Source organism: Pollicipes pollicipes, unplaced genomic scaffold (assembly GCF_011947565.3).
Source record: "Pollicipes pollicipes isolate AB1234 unplaced genomic scaffold, Ppol_2.1 Scaffold_6138;HRSCAF=7277_pilon_pilon_pilon, whole genome shotgun sequence".
Lineage (NCBI taxonomy): Eukaryota > Metazoa > Arthropoda > Thecostraca > Pollicipedomorpha > Pollicipedidae > Pollicipes > Pollicipes pollicipes.
The window spans coordinates 5,502,976-5,510,206 of NW_023596818.1; the positions used below are offsets into that span (position 1 = coordinate 5,502,976).

General features: G+C 50.6%; 1 long non-coding RNA gene across 1 annotated transcript; it reads left to right on the forward strand.

The window, feature by feature from the left end:
- The first annotated feature begins 4,476 nt into the window (after positions 1–4,476).
- On the forward strand, positions 4,477–6,163 carry LOC119105778 (uncharacterized). The gene is made up of 3 exons (XR_005095067.1): positions 4,477–4,717; positions 4,924–4,988; positions 6,080–6,163. It is a non-coding gene; the product is annotated as an uncharacterized LOC119105778 (long non-coding RNA).
- Positions 6,164–7,231: the final 1,068 nt, after the last annotated feature.

The following is a 7,231-nucleotide window of genomic DNA, read 5'->3' on the forward strand; positions in this document are numbered from 1 at the left end:
ACGCTGCCCGGCTCGTGGCAAGGATCAGAGCGGGTTTGGTGCACGCTGCCCAGCTCGTCGCACGGGTCAGAGCGGGTTTGGTGCACGCTGCCTGGTTCGTCGCACGGATCAGAGAGGATTTGGTGCGCGCTGCCCGGCTCGTGGCATGGATCAGAGCGGGCTTGGTGCACACTGCCCGGCTCGTGATACGGATCAGAGCGGGTTTGGTGCACAGAGAGTCGCCGGCGATTGCCGTTATACAGGACAATTGTTTCTGTGCGACGTCGTGTGACCCTCGGAGGCGTGGGTCCTTGTGACTGAGGAACTCCTACAGTACTGTTGGCTGTGCGGAACTTTGGGAGTTGTTTTTCATACATTAGTTTTCAATGGATTTTCATGTAATTTCAGAACCTAGACAACTTTTTGGTACAATTAAAAACAGAATTTGTGAAACCCCCTGCTTTCTTGTGTTTGTACTTTCGGGTTCGTTTCGGGTGCAGCTTTTCTGGAAAGTTGTTTTTAAGGCGAAACTAGCCTTAAGAAAAAGAACGCTCTTACTTCCCACTTCACACCATATGTATCTATTAAACGTTTCAACCACAATGGGCTGTAACCTTGTGCGAACTGTGAATTCGCCCGGCAGTAAAGCCTGCCAGCCCCGCCCGGTTGGGGGGGGGGGGGGGGGGAGCGAGCTCCGTCCGTCACGCGCCAATGAGTCGGCTCGCTGCACCATTCGGGAAGCAGCCCGGCGGGCGGTGGCGCGAGAGTGATAGGTCAGTACCGCGACTGTTCCAGCACGTCCATATCTCAGGTCACGGGTGGTGGCGCTTACAAGCTGGTTGGCCCGGAGCCTCGCTCACACCGGGACAGGCATTTCGCGAACAAGGAGGCTGCGACAGATTGTCTGATGACCCGTGGAAAAAACGGTGGAATGTTGTCGTTATTCATAGGTCAGGGGTCTCTTGGCGGGTTTGCGTTGTGTCGCTTGAACAACAAATGCCGTAGCCACGAATTGTTTGACTGTGCTGTCAAGTAGAACAAAGGCATGTCTCTCTCCCCATGCTGATGCTGCACATAATGCGAGACTAATGGACACATCAATGATTTGTTACGTGACAATACCTTTCACTAACCGGGAAGAACGAATAAAACCGCGACAACCTAAGCCGTGCCAAACATACAGAATACACCTAAACACCCAGGCAGTGCCACAGCGTCGTTGCAGCGTTCCGTTACAGAGCCACACCGCATTCCGTGCAGTACCGCAGCCACCGAATCATCGGCCGGTGTCGAATGGCGCCCGACGGACGGGCGGCGCGGTGGACACTTGGGCCCGTCGGCCAGCGACGGGGGCACGCCGCCCCAGCTTGGCCGACCGCCGAGCGCAGGAATAGGCACGGCGGCCGCGTGCCCCGCCGGCCCGTGCGTGGCGATCACGCTCTCTGAGGCCGCCGCCCAGGGTCGACTTACCTGGCGCGCTCCGGCGATCGCCGATGCCGCCCGCGACCCCGGTCGCAGCGCCGCCGACCCCCGCACCGCGCGCCGCCGCCGACTGCTCGCAACGCCGCAAACGGGAAAGATCACCGCCGAGCAAAAATAACGCGCCGGTGGCCGGCGAGGTGCAACTGGGCGGCCACCTGGCGGGCCGCGGGACGGCGAGTGGGGCAGCGGCGCGGCGTGGCGCCCGACGGCCGCGCGGGTGACGTCGGCCCTCCGCCGCCGATGTCGCCGGTGAAGTCCAGAGGTGGGGCGCCCGGCCATGGGGAAGGTAGCGAGGCAGCGCTCCGGAGCTGTTCGGAAGGGGAGCGTGGTTGACGTCTCGTGAGGTGAAAATGGTGGATGTGAGAGCCTTTGGGGAAATGTGAAATAAAGTAGCTCAAAAAAGCCGTAGTAGCTCAGGCTTGTTTTTCGTCGATTATTTCAAAGAAGCGGTAGATGCTCACGAAACGCGTTCGCTCCATCTCATGCAGAACCTTCGTGCGCCCGGTATTGCTATTTAAGCAACTAGTTTTGTATCCACAGACACGCGAGTTTGGGTATTCGTGAATGGGCTACCTGTTTGGCTGATCGCGTCGACTTTAATTTGTCCGTGATTAACACACATCGTGTTCTTCTACAGCACACTTTGATTTATTATGGAACAACAGGTTTTATGGCTAGTGGCGGAACGTAGTTCTTTTTTGCAACCCGATAACGACGTGATTTTCATCGTATGGTTAACCTCAGCAAGAAATACGACGTTTAGCGCATATTCGAAAGTGATTGTAAAAGAAACCCGATCATAGCGTAGTTGTGTGACTTGACATTGGCATAAATGTGTCGACATGTCGCCGTCTGGTGCGCCATATTTGTGTCAACGGATTCAGAGGCATGGAGTCAGTATATGACGCACCTAGCCGCAGCTGATATAGCTTATCCACTCCACCCTGGGAAAGTGGATGAGTTATATCATGTCCAACTTGTAGCAGGGTGATTTATGATAATTTATGCGACAGATATCAGTCTTAGCCACTCAACTGATGCAGAGCTGCGCCCTCTTTCTATAAGTGTACATCCAGCTGCCGCGCACGTGGCTTAGTGTGAGCGCGACGGAAACGTTTTTATATCGTTATATCATATCTTTTTCGTATTGTTATGAGCTATTGCGATCGGCCGGCATGTGTTTTAAGTCTGGCGTCCCGTTTTCACGATGGATTAATGCAATGAAAAGTTGAAGGTATTTGATGTTTCTATGAATTTGCTATACATTCCGAACACTCCAACAAGAAAATGCTTGTTTTCATGTAGTTTCAATGACATTAAACATCCGACTAGTAACGGACTTATTATGTCAACGGGACACTTACAGACCTTTTTAGCAATCCATGGGTTTAGTTCACCCAAGCCCTAGGAAAGTACGAGGCCTAGCACACAGCCGTGTAGATCTGTCGAGAGTGTTGGATCGTGGCTACACGGTCATTGGGGAAACATTGGTGCCATGTGGAAGAAGACCGGTTTGGAGGATCATCTAATCCAAGGTTCATTTATCGCGGATCGTGTGTATGTGTAAAAGTTCTTTAATCCTCCATTTCTATAAACGGGGACATGGCCAGGATATTAGAGCTTGTGGTGTTGCGTCTGTGATAGTCATGCCACGATTTTTTTAAGTTTTGAAAAACTCCGATGGGAATAGATCTAGAGCCATACCTGTACATATCTTCTCCAGCTATAACACAATTTACGCAGCGGTGTGGCAGATTATTTGCTTCGAAGGTAGGCCATTGGGAACCCATATGCCAAAAAGAGCGAATGTGTCACACATGGAGCTAATCTTCGGGATATCGTCCTCATGTGGTGTGTAATATGTGCACAACGTCTGACCAGTTACCTTTCTGGCGGCCATCACGCGTTCTTGGGGCCTGGAGAGGCTGAATGGTGTTTGGCTCTGCGATGCGCCGTAATAGAAAGTCTTTCCTCGGAACTGATTGGATTGGAACCGGGGTTTTCTTATTGTGAGGCCAGCACCCGACCAGCTGTGCTAAACGGAGAGAATGGGTTATTTGGTAGGCACTGGGCTGGCAATCAAACTCGTTTTGGATTGCAGCAATTCAAGGAGAGAACTGGGGTTGTGACGCATGCATTGCTGAAAGCCGGACACCACAGTCTCAGGACTCTTCAACACCTACGATGACCGGCAGATAACTGGTCGATACTTCGTGCACATACCAATGCACCAGACTAGGGCAATGTTACCAACGATTATGATATCGGTCACCTAATGGTTCGTCTCAATGCTTCCGTAGCACCATAGCGAGTACTTTCTCAAAAATGTTCCACTACAGATGTAGCTGAAGGTTTTAGCGGTCTGCAGATATAAGCATTTCATTCATATCCTCAGTACTTATGGCATGAGAGAGGTCTAAGTAAAAACTGATTCAAATCTCCCTCCTCTCTCCCAATGCAATGGCGAGATGCAGACGAGACATGACATGGAGAGACCTTAGCCCTCCATTTCTTTAACGCCTCATGGCTGCTTTTTCTTAGGGTCAGGGTTTGCATTGTAGAAAATCTGCTAAGTGGGGATCTTTCGACCAAGAAATGCTAGAATAGTCTTTCTTTGATGAAAGGTGGTGTGTCTGCTGTCACACTCACCATTTTCCAGTTTCATTCATGCTAGTGGTAGATGGAGGATAACACTATTTGTAAGAGCAGCATTGGAAAGACCAAGAGGTGTTGTGACATACTGTGGACAATCAACTACGTGTGGAGATGGTCGACAATGACCGTAACACATTAAGAATACTATCAATGGGAATTCAGAGACAAATTCACGTATTTCCAAGAAAAGAAATGTTGCTCTAAGTCAGTTTTCTGTCCTTCTGCTCCCCAGTACATTATTTATTGCACTGTGTGAAAACGCACTCTACTCGAGGGATCAAAAACACAAAACGCACCAACTTCTGTGCGAGAAATTCGGCCATGCCTTAACGGGACAACGTACTCGTTGAGAACATATAGTGGCTATCGCAACCATGCGTGGTTTTACATCATGGTATAGTGCAACGAATCGATTATTTGCGAAATGCGCGTCATTACGGCGCTCTTCCTTTTGTGGATGAGCAAGGATGGATGCTTCGACTTTGCACCCAACGTGTTCCCAAAAGTATCCAAAGGACTCGGTGACAGTTTTTATCAAGACTCATGGAAACCACCAACACCCTGGTTCAATTTCGAAAATTTCACCAGACGACGAAGAGAGGTATATGATTCTGGTAATTCCCCGTTTTTACTAAGTGACCCTGCCATTTATAATAAAGGTTGAAAAGTTGTCCTAAAATACGTGGATTGCTTAAAGGTGTTGCTGATCCTTACGCTATTTAACAATCATGCAAAGTTGGTATGGATGGCAAGATACTTTGGTGTGACTGCTCTATCATCTCACCAGTAATTTCTCTACAATGCCAGGTGGAGGCCAAGTCAGTCAGACAAAGGAACTTAAATCGCCGCATCGCTGGAAGACTTAATAGACGGTATGTGCCTAATGACTAAATCACGTGCACTTTGTATGCGTGCTCCTGACAATACTTCAGACATAAAACTAACAATGCGTGACCGTTTTGTATTTAATAGATAGATACCACACGTTGAGTTCTGACATTCGTATCATATAAGCACCATGCGTGTGGTTTAGGCCAGGAAAAAGCCACGCTTACAGCGCCATTTGCATTATTCATTCTTGTGTTTTGCTGACAAGTTTGCCAGCCTTACGCCTCTGATATAAGTATATCACACACCTGTAGGTGACCACACCCGCATTGTTCACGTGGTACAGTTTAATTTCGTGATATTTATAATTTGCGCACTAAATGATCTTTAATACTTGGCCTTGAAGCATAGCACTCAATGACAATATCAATTGAGAAAACCGCGAAATGAATTCCGGCAGTTGGACAGCTTGAAAGAGCATTATCCAACATTTCACCCGAGCCGGCTTGGTTCCAGGGACTGTTGAGTTTAACTACGCTTGAAAGTTTTGGATTCACATTCAATGTTGACAAACACTGCTTTATAGCATAGCCTAATGTTATAAGCCGTGTTGTCAAACACTGCATTACAACATAGTCCAATGTTATAAGCAGTGTTGCCAAACACTGCCTTATAACATAGTCTAGTGTCATAACCCACCATTCATGCATGTTGCATATCTGATGATTGGTATTTGACTATCCAGATAAGTTTTCTGGCCATTCTAATTGAATTATGGCTTATAACCGACAGAACAGACGTGGGTGGTGACACCGCGCTTGCTTCTGTAGAACGTTGTGAACCTTAACACAATTTGAGCATGTCTTTGTTCTACAAAACCTCCACGCAAATGCCATGACAATTACAAACACTAACATGTCGCTACTTTGTGACTAACTTGGTGTCTTTACATATTATGAAACGTTTCCTGCGTAACGGGTATTTGTGTTATTCAGTTTGGATATTCCGTCGTTGACCTGACGAAATCACTCAGCAAACCTTTTACACACCTCGACGTTTTTTGAGTGATGGGTTTGTGAGCCCGACTACACCGAATGAAAGGCGGCTGGGCCCCTGACCCTCCCGCTGTCTGCAGTGACACGGTCATCGACACTGAGGACGACCTGACCGTGGCGTCGGCAGCAGTGGGTCCCGTGTCCTCCGGCAACCTCAAACCGGTGACTCTCGTCGTGTTTGTAACGGGGGTGAGTAAGCCGCCGCGCTCGGTCGCCGACTGCCGAGACTGTGACGGTCTCGCCTGTGGTCAGCTCGCTCCGCGCTGCGGTTGTAACACCACGAGCCAACGCCAGAGCATAGACCTCCGATGCGTGTTTCGTGATTAAGGAGGTGATGTAGGGTTTGGTGACATGCATTGCAAGGTGAAGGTAATGAAAGCATCAAAAACCTTGGCTGTCCTTCATTTGATTTGCATTCGAATGTGACTGCACGCCTGTGGGTGGCAGACCCTCTGACGTCGTGGAGCAAGTCAGCTTTCAGTGAGGACCGCCTCCTCGGTCCCTCAGAACGGCTCCGTGGTGAACCGCGGCGACAATGGCCTGCTGGGCCAGCTGGTGGCGCAGGACGGCAACGGGCAACCTGGCGGCGGGCCTGGCCGAGCTGCAGCTGCCCGGCCACGGCGTCACCGGGCCCGTGTACGAGCTGGTGGGGCCGGCATCAGGCTGCAGCAGCCGCCCGGCACGCCGGCGCCGCCGCCGCCGCCGCCGCCGCCGCCGCGCCCGCGAGCCGGCGCCGGCGCGCCAACTCCAGCGCCGTCGGCGAGGTCACCGTCAACATCCAGCACAGTGAGGCCCGGCGGCCGGCCGAGCGGCCAGGCAGGCGCGCAGAGGGTGATGCGTGGGAGAGATGGTGGGCGGACACCAACGGCAAATGCGGGTGGACATTGCGCAGAGTGTGGTTTCTTCCAGACAAACAGCTTTGCCTACGGATGTTTCAGCCACGTAGGTCCTAGCGTTACACGAAGCCACAGCACCGTTGCGCCTGTGTGATGTCTATCATTCTGTACAGTTGCCAGCTTTTTATTGTTTGTGCCGATAAGACGGCAGACAATGCCTTAAGCAATGCACATGCTTGCCGTGACCGAATATACCTAGCACTGCTAGATTACAAGTTCAAATTATTTCCCAAAGCCACGGCTACCTTCTCGGCAAAGCACATTATTGAAGAACCATCTATGTTATTTTGCTCACACATTGGGCTCTTTGTGGTGACGTCACTGTGCCAAAACCGA